We start from the raw sequence: 16184 nt of genomic DNA on the forward strand, positions 1-16184 counted from the left end.
ACAGTTGGTTGTAGACTGCGTGTTCCAGGGTTTTAGAGAGGAATGAAAGAAGAGATACAGGTCTGTAGCGTCAGCCGAGTCTAGAGGGGGTTTCTTTAGGAGTGGCTTTACTGTAGCAGTCTTGAAAGTTGATGGAAAGGAGAGCTGGTAAACCAAACAGTGAGACTCCAAAGGGCAAAAATGATCTTTCCCTCTCCCCACACTGCCCTCATTTAACACACACCTTCCCACAGTGGACGGGCACGAGCATGTTGAGACCACTGAGCAGCATGAGAATCATTACAATAAAATAGATACTTTTTTATTGGTTTACTGTCAATCCTTATCTTCTTGAAGTGAAACCACAAAGGGATGTTTGCAGGGGACGAGTTTCTGGGAATATAGCAGCCTTCTCAAACAGGAACTCACTCACACACACACACACACACACACACACACACACACTCACACTCACACACACACACACACACACATACGTGGTCTATTGCCAAGAGCCGGCCCTGTGTGCATGCATATACCAGCAATGTCAAAACTTTTCACAGTGCCCTTTATCAAAAACTCAGATCTGTGCCAAACAGGAAATATCAGGAAACTATCAGCAAAGTTCAATAGTAGAGTGCAGCACACACACACACACACACACACACAGGATCTAATTTCACTGAGGTTCCTTTCAGCTTTTCATTTAAAACTCCAAACAAACACATTCAGACACCTCACCCACGTTTTCCTCAGAAATATGAGTCACGTAATCGCTGATGTGTTGCAACAGTCAGGTGTGAGGAGAAAGAAAACAGTGACTTCAGGTGCAGGTTAGAGCTGGAGCATCTCACCATCACAACCTGTCCTCTGCAGCCTGAATGCAGCCAGATCTTATCACCTCCAGGTACACAAGCCAGATCTTATCACCTCCAGGTACACAAGCCAGATCTTATCACCTCCAGGTACACAAGCCAAATCTTATCACCTCCAGGTACACAAGCCAAATCTTATCACCTCCAGGTACACAAGCCAGATCTTACCACCTCCAGGTACACAAGCCAGTCTTATCACCTCCAGCTACACAAGGTGTGACAGATCAGGTAAAGAGGGAACAGCTGACACACCATAAAACATAACAATTACAATCTGGCCTGACCAGGTGACCGGTACTGACCTTTGAATATGAATGTGTTATTCTGCTTTCAAGCCAACAAGGATGAACACACACACACATGCATGCATGAGCAAACCTGCAGCTCAACACAACAAAGACTAAAGAGCTGGTGGTGGATCTGAGGAGAACCAGGACACCAGTGACCCCAGTTTCCATCCTGGGGCATAACGTGGACATTGTTGAACACTACAAATATCTGGGGTGTTCATAGACAATAAACTGGACTGGACTAAGAACACTGATGCCCTTTACAAGAAGGGACAGAGCCGCCTCTATTTTCTGAGGAGGCGCCGCTCCTTTAACATCTGCCGGACTATGCTGAGGATGTTCTATGAGTCTGTGGTGGCCAGTGCTATTCTGTTTGCTGTTGTGTGCTGGGGCAGCAGGCTGAGAGTAGCAGACGCCAACAGACTCAACAAGCTGATCAGGAAGGCCAGTGACGTTGTGGGGGTGCAGCTGGACACTTTGACAGCAGTGTCAGACAGGAGGATGCTGTCCAAGTTGCGGGCGATACTGCTGTATGACTCTCACCCTCTCCACAACGCTCTGGTCAAACAGAGGAGAACCTTCAGTGAGAGACTAATTGCTCCAAAATGCACCACTGAGCGCCACAGGAAGTCATTCCTACCTGTGGCCATTAAACTTTACAACTCCTCCCTCCGATCGGACTCAAATGGCTATATATATATATTTATATATTTATATATGTGTATCTATGTATATTTCACATATACCATATTTTTTATTGCACTGTATATATGTACATACTTGGAGTGGTCATTGTATACTTGAGATTGAGATTGTCTACTTTATTATTTTATTTTATTTTATTTGTTGTCTACTTTACTTTTGCATTTATATCTTTATCTCTTGTTCCATTCATGCTGTATTTTATCTCTACTTTGCACGGAGCATCTGGAACTAAAACAATTTCCCCCCGGGGATTAATAAAGTATTCTGATTCTGATTCTGAAACACGCACACACACCCACACACACACACACAATCACACACACACAGGATCTAATTTCACTGAGGTTCCTTTCAGCTTTTCATTTAAAACTCCAAACAAACACATTCAGACACCTCACCCACGTTTTCCTCTGAAATATGAGTCACATAATCGCTGATGTGTTGCAACACTCAGGTGTGAGGAGAAAGAAAACAGTCACTTCAGGTGCAGGTTAGAGCTGGAGCATCTCACCATCACAACCTGTCCTCTGCAGCCTGAATGCAGCCAGATCTTATCACCTCCAGGTACGCAAGCCAAATCTTATCACCTCCAGGTACACAAGCCAGATCTTACCACCTCCAGGTACACAAGCCAGTCTTATCACCTCCAGCTACACAAGGTGTGACAGATCAGGTAAAGAGGGAACAGCTGACACACCATAAAACATAACAATTACAATCTGGCCTGACCAGGTGACCGGTACTGACCTTTGAATATGAATGTGTTATTCTGCTTTGGGGTCTGAGATAAACAGAAGATTAGGAAATACGACTGACATCACACTTAACAAGCACACACACACACACACATAACCGCATAGAGCCGGCAGAACTTTCGCCAGAACTTTCGCCAGAACTTTCCAAAACGGTGCAGAACAGGAAGCCTGCACTCCAAACCAGCACATGTGGTCCAGTCAACAAGGATGAACACACACACATGCATGCATGAGCAAACACGCACACACACAAAGATCTGGGAAAGATCTCTCCCTGACAGCTTCAGCTTTCTCATAAGAGCTTCAGAGCAGAATGTAGATGTTGATCTATCGTCTAAAAATACTTTTCTCGTGTCATTTTTGGTTTTTGGCACACATCCCTTTTCATATGCGTTCCTCTTTCAGTACCTTCAATATCCCCAAAAACTGGATCAGACAAGAGCTGGACTTGATGTTCCACAAAGTGCACAACGTCAGTGAAGTTCGCTTTGTGCTTTCTCTCGTTCTCTCAGTTTAAACTTTAAGATGAGCAGACATGTCAAGTTCTCTCATGTCCTGCAAATCACACATTGCGTTGTTGCATCCATACAGGAATAATCCTGGAGCAAGGAAACATTTTCAGCCTTAACAGCAGGCAAGTGGAGAACTTCTTCCATGTAAGCTGCTGTGATCTTTGTTTCATTGCCAAAATGCTCTTGTAGGAGGGTTTCAGCTGTTTCAAAGCCTCTCAGGACTCATGTGTAAACAACTTTGCACCTTGTCTCGACGCCCTCTGGTGCATCGTTCCAGAAAATGCATGCAGTGAAAACTTTGAATTTTAAAGGGTCACCTTCAAAAACAGGTGTATCTCTTGGTGAAAAGTTGGCTTGCTCTTTGTTGTTGTATGAGCAGTTCAGATATTTCATTTTGCCTTTGAAGAATTTGTAGTGTAGAAACATCATAAATTGCAGGTGAAGCATTTTCAGTCCTTTTTCTACTTTTGTGACAGGTCGGTTTTTATTTCCCCTCGATGTTCTGGAATACATACATGCAGATTCTATGTGAGTGTATGAACATTGATTGTGAAATTGACTGCGATGCAAATAGGTGGCAGCTAAAATCTCGCCTAGGGCACCAAATTGGTCAGGTCCGGCATTGTACTTGAGGTATCCTTGATAAATAGCAGCTACTTTGCTCAGACGAGGGCTTGAAAATTGTTTCTATTTTTTCTTTTCTACTTTATCGACGGTGATATGTTGTGGTTTCTTTCTTGTGACAAATGTACTTATTGTAAGTCGCTTTGAACAAAAGTGTCTGCTAAATGCCCTTAATGTAAATGTTGAATGTTGAATGTAAATGAGGATTTATTCGGACCAAACCAGAGGTGATTGTGGAGACGAACCAACACTGTTTCAGTGACTTTGGTCCAGTTTGAATGAAGTGTGGTTAACGAGGCGATAAAGCTCATCTGCGTTCAGTAAAAGAGAGAAACTTGAATTCAGACGGTGTACGGTTTAGTGAGGAAAATAGAAATAAGAGTATTTCATTTCTTGACTTTTTGTTCATTTATTTTGTTCATTTATTACAATAAAAGCTAAGAGAACTTGTGAAACATACACGTCTTCCAGCTGAAAATATCAGACTCTCGCCTCTTGTGGTACAAAGTGGTACTACGAGACAGGACAGGCCCAGGCTAGCTGGTTAGCATGCTACAGTTACTTCAGCAGCTCTCTGCAACACAGTAAAGAGACGTCTCTGAATGTAAAGCCTGTTGTTTCTTCACAGTCTGCTGATAATTTTAGTTCATTTTTTTAAACTAACATTTTGGCCATATCTTACAAATTGCTTCTTCAAAATCCGGTCATGTAAATAAATGTGTGTTAAAGAAAAGGTCTTAGCAGTATTCTGATTGATGTTGCCTTTTGAAGCTGGTTTCTGGAAACTTTATTTATTATTATTATACTTATTCTTAAGATACATCCGGCTGGAGGAGTATTGTCCTGGTTGACAATGCCAATAAAGTGCAATCAAAAAGTGGTTGTTTGGACTTATCAAAATAAATCACCTGTGCTGAGCAACAGCAGATTTAAATAATCATATTTTTAGGCATTTATTTCTGGCTGTAACTCTAATAACAACTCTTTAAAGTTATTAATTGATGAAAGATCTTTAAAGTCTGTTCATTGATCGTCCAAACGTCTTCTCTTGGCTGGTGTGTCTGATGACTGTCCTCTCTTCCTTTTAGGTGCCATCTTCTTCTTCTTCTTCTGTAATCCTGTTGGCTTGACCTTCTTCTTCTTCTGTGGTCCTGTTGTGTTTAATTGACATGAAAGGGACAAAACTGAAATGTGCAGGTTCACATTTTTCCAGTCAGTGTTCAGATAGTAAAACATAAATACAGCACGTACAGTTTGTATCACTGATGTCGATAAAACAAAAGATACCTGTCGTCTGAGCTTGTCTGTTTGACGTTGTCTTCTCTGCTTGAGGCTGGGCCGTCCTCCTCTGAGTCGGTGCTTTGTGTTTCTGATCAGTCTTCAGCTCGACCTCCACAGGATAGTGGTCACTGATACTCAGAGTCTTGGAAATTAAATACAATCATATTTTGGATTATGTTCTCTTTTTAAAAACACATTAAACGGTTGATGTTAAAGAGCTTCTCACTTCCTCGTCAGTCAGCTTGAACTCTCTCTGGAAGTTGAAAGACTTGGCCGAGCCGGGGACGATGGCGTTCAGCATGGTCTGTCCGTACACCACGATCCTGTCGGTAGAAGAGGCATCATGATCTTTAGAAACAATTAAACAAGACAAAACACAGACCGAGATGCGTCTCACCTGTCGTAGGTGTGGTCGTTGAAGTTACTAGATGTGGTATCGACATCGTCCTCTATCAGCCAGTGGTAGTGAGCGGAGCAGATGCGGATCTTTTCCTTCTTCTTCTTGGAGAGATAACGTCCGTCTGCATTAAAGTCCCCCAAAATCATGATTTTCTGAGAAACAAAGAACACGACACAAAATAATTAACAGTCATGAGCGTTTTTTTAAGGGAGTCTGGTCGCTTCGTCCATTAGCGACAGATAGGTAGCCAATAATGGTTACTGATTGACAGCCCAGCACACCTGTTTCCTTTTCCCTGAGGACAGCAGGTATCTGTTTCATCTGTAGTCCATCAGTCATGTCCTTAATTCATTTAGTGCATTTTTATGTGCTTTCAGTCGTAAAGACATTATTCAAAAATTAAATGAAAGGGTGTCCTACAACGTGCACAGTCTCTGCCTCTTTATCACACTCAGATTTTCATACTGTATTTGCATTCAGACATGAAACAGCCATAAAGTGACAGGAGGCTGAATAAACAGTGTCTGGAGCTGAAACGTGTCCAGGAAGGACAGAAAACATCTGAGTAACTAAAGTTAAAAAATACAAAAATAGCTAATTGGACCAAACATCAGTGTTCTGCCTTCTCCTGCTCGATTTCCTTTCCTTTTTTCCTTTTGTTTTGTAACTCACATAATATCAAAATCAACATGTAAGAACTTAAGTTAAGTAAAAACTTAAAATCAGCGTAGAGTCAGTTAATATGACTGCCAGCTACACCATTAACTGAGCTTCCCTGCTAACAGTTAGCAGCAGCTAGTGGTTACTCTGGTGATATGCTGCCCCCTACTGGTTTGGAGTATGAATTTGAAAGGTGGCAGACATACCTGCGACATTTTGTGACACCAGAAGTTAAAGTGTACATTGAAATGTGTTTACAAACCTGTTTATGTGGCAGATGCATCATAAAAATGGTGTAACAGAAGGAAAAACAGCTCCTCAGTGTAACAAAGTCAAACTAACAGCCTCGTTGCTGGATTAAAATTTGGGCATTTTACATTTCTGCACACCAGGGATATGTTCAGATCTGCACGTGTCATACATACCATGTTGACACTGCTATAATATGTGCTATATCACATTTACATGACATGTATATGAGCTGACGTCAGTGTCAGTAGGTGGAGGGGTGGTGGAATGAAACCACTGGACATTTTTAAGCAGATCACAGGACAATTTCAAGCTGTGTTTGCGACGACAAAACCAGATATTTTAAACTAAAATGTGATTTTTAAAAGTGATTTTTGTGTCTAAACCCAACCAGAACGTAAGCACAGCGTTGTTAAAACGTAAAATTAAAAAAACTTAACAAAAAGAAAAGTTCCAGCATATCTGCGGTTTGCAGAAACGCACACTGCCCACATTTACTCAGGTGATTGTGTCGCTTTCAGACCTACATTAGTTTTCCACTTCTTCCTGATGGCATCGACCACGTCATGCAGCTCGTCCAGCTCCTTCTGTGAGTCCTCGGGCTTCGTGTGGACTGGGATCAGAACCAGGTCTTTCACAACTGTAACACACAGAACCGTAAACACACGCGGACACACTCAGACATAAATCAACAGAAAAGTTCAGCAGACCTGTAGTTGGACAGCTGAAGCGCAGGATGAAGGGCTCTCTGGCGAAGACGTCCACATCTCCAACTTGATTGTCTTCATACTGATGACAAGCGTCCAGTGTCACCTCGTCCTTTCTGGGACACACACACACACACACACACACACACACACACACACACACACACACACATAAACACATAAACACACACACACACACACACGTAATAAATCCATGACGTGTTTGTAGGCATGCTACATGAGCGGGCCCCGAGAAAGTTTGGTCATAATAATAATGGTCGTAACTGCTTCCAGTGATGTCACTCACTGGCTAAGTTGCATTGTGGGTAATGTAGGCGGCAGGCTTTGGGGAAAAAAAGGTGATATCTGTGGTTCTGCTGTATCGATCCAGTGTTGCAGGAGTGCTGTCTTAGACCAGTGGACTGCTTTTCAAAACCTGGAACCTTCATTACCCACAATACACTTTACCCATTGATTTACCCAGTCACAACAGCTTTAATTTCAGAGTGATCCTTTATTTGAGGGCTGACGGTGAGTCTGGGCTCTCCTACCTGTAGAAACAAACAAACTGCTCCTTGTAGGTGTCTCGTCCCAGCTGAGAGCTGGCGATCATGGAGTAGGGACGGGTTCGGTTCCAGCTGAGAGAAACAGAAACAACACAAAAGGAGATTATTACTCGGTTATGGAAGTTTGTATGTTTCTCAGGTCAGCTCATCAGCAGTTGAGCCTAATAACAGCACTATCTGTCAATTTGTCAAACAGCATGTTAGAAGCTCTGAGAAGTACTACAGCACAGTTTCTCCTCCTCACATTGTCAAAACTCAGGCTCCTTACTTTACTCTGATACTCTGAGTACATGTCAGAGCCTTTACTCGATTACTTTGCCTTGAGAAAAGAAGTTGAATCAGTACTTCTACTTTTACCAGAGTCTGTTTTTACACAAGTATCTGAACTTCTACTGGAGGAGAGGACGTGTGGACTTTTCTCTGTCAGGAACATGAATATATGTACATCATTTCATGGCATCAGTTGGATATTTGCTGAGATGTTTCGGTCTGGACCAAAGTGGTGGTCTGTCAAACTGACACCGACATCCCCAGAGGCTTTTTTTGAAACATTTTCCTCACCAGAAAAATGGACATTATTGGTTGGTTTAGTGTTTTACGTGTAAGAAAACTCCTCTCTCTTTGTTTCATGTGCAGATGAGTCACCTGCTGCTGTTGAGCTCTTGATGTAACTTCTCCATGGCCTTACCGCTCTTATCGGTCACCTCCAGTATGACCACCACACTGTACTGAGACATGATCTGGAACGGACACAGTCAAAGCAGCGTGCTGTTTGAATGTACACACATCATACAGTGTACACACATGTTGTTAATCAGCCCAGGATAAAATGTTGGCAGTTAACATTTCTGACAAAAACCTGATATGTTTGGTGGGGATTCATGTTTTTTTGGAAACCAAAGTGTGTATTTTAAGCCAAAACTTGATGTTTTCTGAATCCTAACCAAGTGGATTTTGAGCCTTAACCTAACCAGACTGTAATAACAGTGATGCCACAAAATAAAAAATGAAAATAGAAGATAAAGAAACATTTCAACATATCTGTGGTTTGCAGAAAAGTGCATTGCCAACATGTATTCTGTGATTGGGTCGATTATAGTCATTGATTTTTCAGATTATGTTACCATCAAGGAGTTACCTTGGTGAGGCAGCGGACCACAGTCTTGTCTGTGACTTTTTTCCAGCCCAGGTTCTTGACATTGAAGGCTGCAATCTTCATTGTGACTTGTGTTCAAAGTGTTCAAACTGTAGAGGAAGAAAAAAAAGGGAAGAAGCTGAGACAGATGAAGTGTGGGAAAGTAAAATGTTAACACTGCGGTTGGTTTTTCTGAGAATTCAAATGTCAGCTGTCTTTTACACCACAACTTCCACACTGTAATGTAGGTGACATTTTGAATTTTATGGCTATTTGTATCTGTGATAATGCATCATATTCTATAAGATAGTGACATGTAAAGTAAATGGAGTATAAAATACACTATTACCTCTGAAATGTAGAGGAGATAAATTAAAAAGTAGTAAACAATGGAAAATAAAAGTACTGAGCTACTTTCTACCACTAAACTTAACTTTATAATTGAAGTCAGTTGCACTCTCTTATATTTTTCTTCCTACTCCTACAACTTAAATGCACATTACAAAGCTCAGCTTCTCTCTCTGACAACAACAATGTTAATTTCAAACAACGTTATGTTATAAAACTGAGTTGTGGACATTTGCTTCACATCAGTCTGCGACCACAACAATGCTGCTCTGGTGCAACGTCAGCACCAATTTTCCAGTTTCATTTTGAAGTCTTTAAAATAAAACTTAAAAAATGTATTTAGTTTTAAGTTCCAGCTCTACAAGAGTTTTTAGTTCACAATAGTAGAAAACGTTAAACAAACAGAAGAATAACTCACTAGTCCAGTTGAAAGAAGCTTAATATAAAGTTGCTCCTGTATCAGCAGACCGACTGAACGACTGTTGAACCTCTGAGCGACAGGAAGTCACTCTGCTGGTCACAAAGCCAGTTCACACACATAGACACACAGTGTGACATACAGCACATGCATGCAAACCACCCACCAGCTCCTGTTATCAGAAAGTGTTTCCTGTCTGTAAGTGCTGCTGAGCATTTAACCACAAACATCACAGTCTCTCATTCGCTGTGTGGAAAAGACTTGAAGAGAAATTGAAATGTTCTTTCATCAAGAAAACATCTGAAAGTGAGTTGAGAGGATCAGTGTGTCGTTAGTTTAGCTTTAATCTGACGCTCCAGATGGTTTAGTTTCACAGAACCATCTGATAACACTGTTTGGAAAAGGGCGGGCACTTTAAATAAATGTTTGGCAGATAATTGGACGAGCCATGTGTCTGTCACAGGCTAACCAATCAGAGCAACAGCAGGAGAGCACTACCACCAGTGGTACTCTTCTTTGCTCATCTTTCAACTGATGCTAATAGCAGCTACGCTAACCTCTGGAGGAGCCGCCATTGTTTTCAGTCACTTCTCTCTGCTGGTTCAATAGTTGTGTGTTTGAACAACACATAGCTGGAAGTCTGGAAAGACGGATTTGCGAGATCACACGGTCACGATCATGATCCAGCTGCCTCGCAAGTTAAACTTAGCTTAGCATAAATACTGGACTCACTTCATAGTTTTGTATTAAAGGTACGAACAAGGAATAAACGAGCAGGGAGACAGTAACAGAGTCCAATCGATGGTTGTGTTTGAAGGTTGAGAGAGGGGATACACGCTCCAGAGATGGGAGCCACACGTGCAAGTCACAAGTTTTAACCTTCAAGTCTCAAGCAAGTCCCAAGTTCCTGTGGGGAGGATCGAGCTAGTCGAGGACCTGCTACAAGTCAAGTCAAGGTAGCTGGTGACCTCCACGCATAGTTTAACTTGTTTATGGGCCTGAAATCGATTCAAAGCCAAGTCCAAGATATCTTAGACTTAATTCTTTCTAGGTAACATCTGATGAGCTGTTAGATAAAATGACACATTCATGTACCTGTGGTGGTGTGGGGGAAGTAGGTGGTGTCACTGATGTGACCTCTACAGAGGCCGGGAGGTGGCATGGATGTGTCTTTTTGTGTTTGTCTAAGTAGTTTTGTGGACACGTGCACATGATGCCATTGAGCTCCGGCTCAATCAGTCGTCCCTTGCATGTCCACTGCATCCTGCAGCTTCAGGAGGAAGATTGAAGGGAGTTAGCACATGTTTAGAGCCACAGTGAGAGCCGAGAGGATGAGGGCTGTGCGAGAGTCTCGTGGAAAAGTGAAGGTCTTTTAATAAATGTGCATTTTCTGTCACAATTTTCACATGGATATGATACTTATCATTGTAAGTAAAGCAAGTTTCAAGGCCTAAAATTTGCGACTGGAGTCAGACTCGAGTCATGTGACACTGTGCTGTGTCTGCATTTGATTTTCATTAAACAAGACAACAAGGACGAGGTTGTATTTTAGTTTTACTTGTGTTATATTAAGTCATTTTTGTGGACCCCCTCACTCTCCGACTCTCCTGGAAGTTACTGATTTTTCTGGTTTACAACAAAGGTCTGGTCTGGCTTTTTGACATTTTAATGCAGAAATGTTACATGTTATATCTTTAATGCAGAAACAACAGAGAGCTTTTCATAATAAAGAAACCACAAAAATACTCTTTCATTATAAGTTTATTTCAGATAACCCAAAGCCATAAGTGTTACGAGGGACTAAGCAGTGATTTAAAATGTGATAATAAGTTGCCATGCATCAGTTTATATGGTTAAATGCTGCGTTATCATGGTGGGTTATCCTGCGGCCCTCCAGACATCCTTCTTCTTCTGACTCCCTGTCAGAGATTAATTCAGAGAAAGGACACAAACAAAACAGAAAATACAGTTCAGACAGAAGAAGATATGAAGAGAAGCAGAAACATCAGTCAACATCTGACATCAGCATCCATCATTAAAGCTCTTACTTTGACTTTGGCGACACCTAGTGTCAAAAAAGACGTTGTGGCTGAGAGACAACATGTCTCATGAACGAGCCATAAGGCACCATTAGTGGCTGATTAGTCTAATTTCTGGGGGACAGAGTTGATCACAGATGCCACTTATTTTCACCAGGATGGTTAAATGTTTCTAACGAACAATAAAACATTCAGTAAGAATATTTTTTAAAGATGTTATAATCACAAAACAAAGAACATTCAAACAGATAAAGGGACCTAAAGCAAATATTAAGAGTGTTCAGTTCTGGTTTGTGTTTCCCACATGGTGCAGGTAAAAAAAAATACATTAATGATGTCAGTAAAATACCTTACTTCTTCGTTGGTTGTCTTCTGGGCTCATTAGTCTGACGTTATCTCTCCATCAGCTCCACCTCCACAGGGTAGTGGTCACTGATCTTTTGAGTCTGGAGGAAAAACAAGTCAAAGAAAGTTTGTGAACTTTATTGTATGAAAGTTTTCAAACTGATCTCTGCCTGTGTCCTTCATGCTAAATGTCAGTCTCACCTGTTCATCAGAGAGACGGTACGCTCTCTGGAAGTCGAAAGGTTGAGCTGAGTCGGGCACAACAGCGTCATACATGTCGTCTCCATACACCACAATCCTGTTGGCAGGAAACGGCAACAACATGAATAAATGTTTTCTAACTTCAACTCTCACTTTATCAGTGGTGGTATGTAGCCATGCCCATGTGATGGTGTTGGTTTACATTTTAAAATCTCTGTCTGAGATATCTGACTCCACACCGGGGACGAGCACCACATGTTGCTTGTTGTTTTCACAATATTGACAAAGTAACTGCAGGATGATCTGTTCACAGTGAGCTCTGTGGATGAACCGGCCCTGTTTGGGACTTTCTCACCCACAACAGTTCCAGTTAGCAGCTGTGAAACAAGCTCAGCTCAGAGCTCTTTAAAGGTCCAGAAGGATGTTGTGACATCTAGTGGTGAGGCTGCAGATTGTAACCAAGTTAATACCTCACGGGGAGCAACTTTAGTAACAGACACTGTATTCTTTCATCGAGTTACGTCAAACAACATGTAAAGTTACCTGTCGTAGGTGTGGTCATTATTGTTGCTGCTTGTCGTGTCGGCGTCATCGTCAATCAGCCAATAGTAGGGCGGGGAGAATATGGAGACCTTTACCTTCTTCTTCTTGGGGAGGTAACGTCCATCTGCATTAAAGTCCCCCAAAATCATGATGTTCTGCAACAAAAGATCTGCAAATCTTTAAAAATGTATCACCAAAACGTCATCAGTAAGAACAAACTAAACACAATGACAAACTGTGTTGAAGTCCTCCAGAGTCACACTGAAAATAAACTGGGCATCACACAATCTATATAATCCATGCAGAGGTACAGTGAAGACACTCTTCTGGATCACAGTATGAACCTGATCTGCTGTAGAGCTGTCTCAGGTACTCATGGCAGCAGTTGGACATCCAGTGATCGCAATGGAAACATTACAAACTCTCTACCATATACAGTAAGTGTCATATATGTGCAGCGGTAAAGAAACTGATCAAACAACCTCATATAATAATAATAATTATTACCATACGTTTCATTTATTGCACACCACCTACATCAGTCCTCAGGTTGCTTCTCACAGCTTCGACCACATCATCCAGAGCGCTCAGCTCGCTCTCTGCAGAGTCTGGTTTGGTGTGGACGGGGATCAGGACCAGCTTCTTCACAACTGGAGCAACAAATACAACCAGTAAGATGCAGCTTACTAACTAATGCATTCCTGAGAACCTAACCACACACACACACACACACACACACACACCACACACACACACACACACACACACACACACACACACACACACACAAACACACACACACACACATTTACCTGTATTTGGACAACTGAAGTGCACAAGAAAGGGCTCTCTGGCGAGGAAGTCGGCATATCCTTCATCCCACTGGTAGGATTTGATCACCTTCACCTCATCCACTCTGAGCAGACACACACACACACACACACACACACACACACAGATTACACTGTGATGAGCACATACAGTACTCGATTTACATTAAGAGTCAGTTATTGTCTTCGTACCTGTAGAAGAAGACAAACTTCTCCTTGTGGGAGCTTCGTCCCAGAGGTTCACTGCACGTCATGGCATACGGATGACTTTTGTTCCTTCTGTTAAAAAAACACAAACAAATGGAAATCAGTTTTATCGGCCCATCGAAGAAAAATTCTTAAACGCAGTAATAATAATTTAGATTAATGTTAAAGTGTGAATACATTTGGAGCGTTTAAACACTTTTTTTCTGCATTGTGAGAATTGACTGATGTGTATTCGTCCGTGTGCAGACAACGTACCCGAAGTCATTCAGCTCTGTGAGGAACTTGTCCATGGCCTTGCCGCTTTTATCCACCACCTCCAGCACCACCACCATGCTGTACCGAGACACAATCTGCAGCAGACGTAAAGCAGGAGTGGTGAACATGGTTGAAAGAGCAACTTGAATAAGGAATATCAGTACAGGTGTTATTATTAACTTTTAAATGCTTCTGTTTTATTCTAGTGTGCCAGTAAGTCTTTGACAATTTGTTCTTTTTAACATTAAAAGGTCATTTTTGCAGAAACTGAGTGTAAAATCTGAACAGAGGTCTTGTTTCTGTGATGAACATACAAAGAAAATGTGGCTATCATGTGTTTAGGAAACGTAACAGACACAGCTCTTTTCACACAGTGTGAGCATCACAAAAATATGGTCTTGTTTTTTTTCATTCATTTTGTGATTTACTTTATTTCAAAATAAAGTAAATGATTACACACTGAACATGAGATATTTTACCACAGTCCGGCACAGTGAGTTACCTTGATCAGATGTGTCCGCACAAACTTATTGTTGACCTTTTTCCATCCAAAGTTCTTCACGTTGAAGGCTGCGATCTTCATTTTGACTAAAAAAAAAAAATTGATTATTTCAGAGGTTTGGTTGCTGGTGCAGAAGAGGTCAGAAGATCAACAGAGTAACTGAAATTCAGGCTCTTGGGAACAAATTGTTTTAAACTGTTAGACCGACAATGGAGCCAGGCTGCTATTATTGCAATAACCAAAATCAAACCAAACCTAACAAACCACAATCATTGATGAGTGGGAAAGTGTGAGAGAGGAGAAGAAGAAAATAGGTCAGCAGATGAAAGAGAGGAAACGAAACCTAAAAGCATCCGACAGAAGATGGTTGTCTTTATATCAGTGGATTTCTATTCACTTATTTTTTATTAATTATTATTGAACACTCTGCAGCTTGTAAAACACGGAGAGGGGCGGTGAGTTCATTTGTATTCAGCTGTTAAAAGATAAATCAACGATGGAGCAGAGGATTGTCTTTCCATTTTTGATCACGGCTGTAATATCAGGAAATAAAGGAAAAGGAAATGTAGTTCATGGTGTGAAAATACTCGACTATAAGTACAAACTCTGACTCACTTCCTCAATAAAAGTTTTGAGGAATAGATTTGTTAACTTCTGCAACTTATTTTTAGATGATTTCTTTTCTCATGTTTTCATTGACGGTTTTTCCTGCGACTGTTATTCATTTATGTTTGTTCAAATATGTATTACCAGAAGATGATTGTGTCTTGTGGGATGGCCGAGATATTGGCAGGACACAGACGTAAAGATGAACTAACTAACTGAAATAATTTAAAACCTCATGACTTCTTTCATCACTGGAGTCTATAAAATAATGTCTTAATGTCAGTCCGGCAGTTTGGCGCCAAAACTGACCCGACGTCACACAATGAAAATTATACACTTACTTACACATAAAATGTAATTGCTGCTATATTAACTTATTTATAACATAGAAAAGTAGAAACCAAACAACAACAACAACAACAGTAAAAACCTCACCTGTCTGGTTGAGATGAGTAACGTCAGATATCTCAGCAGCAGCAGAGGATGTCAGAGCGTCGGCAGACAGAAAAACTGAGAGTTTCAGCTGAAAACACTTTGATTTAACCGAGAGAGAAAACAGGAAGTTTGTCTTCCAGCCCAAATTTTGCCGCGCTTTCACACACAGTCCTGTGATTCATGGGAAATTCAGAAATCAGCGCCAAACGGTGCCGTGACGATTTCCTGTCCTCTCCGTCCCGTGAGCAGAGGAGGAATGTAACTGAGTATATTTACAAAAGATTACATTGTCTGCTAGTTTACACTTCTACTCCACAACAGTTCACATTAAATCATTGTATTTTAAGGATACTAGTTTTTAAGCTTATAAAATGCGATGGCACAGTGGCATGTCACCTCAAACTCCTCAGATAGTTTCAGTTAAATAAACTTCATTATAATTCTGATGATTAAGAGAAATTTATTATCTGACGACCCCTCAGATTTATCTGGTGACCCTTCACAGGGCCCTGAACCCTCTGTTGGGAATCTTTACCTGTATGTACGTTTTTCAATAAATCACTGCATCATCACCAGCAGCTACAGGAAAATGTTTTTTTCACATTAATGCATCAACATTAAAATGTCATATAAGATACATTTAACAATGAATTTTATCTTAAAAATGTTGATATTAAATCATGTAGCTGACTGTAAAACACATTTAGTTGAGGAAAA

At 41.1% G+C, this 16184-nt stretch overlaps 1 pseudogene across 1 annotated transcript; it reads right to left on the reverse strand.

Annotated features, from left to right (window-relative positions):
* Positions 1-4157: 4157 nt before the first annotated feature.
* LOC311254816 lies at positions 4158-15547 on the reverse strand (annotated as a pseudogene). The gene is made up of 19 exons (XR_014624878.1): positions 15468-15547; positions 14427-14512; positions 13925-14019; positions 13655-13741; positions 13445-13548; positions 13170-13282; positions 12633-12787; positions 12090-12186; positions 11957-11989; positions 11553-11569; positions 8742-8848; positions 8249-8343; positions 7589-7675; positions 7041-7153; positions 6858-6970; positions 5419-5573; positions 5248-5344; positions 5028-5163; positions 4158-4891 (listed from the first exon to the last, which is right to left on the reverse strand). The product of XR_014624878.1 is annotated as an uncharacterized misc_RNA (transcript).
* Positions 15548-16184: the final 637 nt, after the last annotated feature.

Source organism: Pagrus pagrus (assembly GCF_965226575.1).
Source record: "Pagrus pagrus genome assembly, chromosome: 3".
NCBI lineage: Eukaryota > Metazoa > Chordata > Actinopteri > Spariformes > Sparidae > Pagrus > Pagrus pagrus.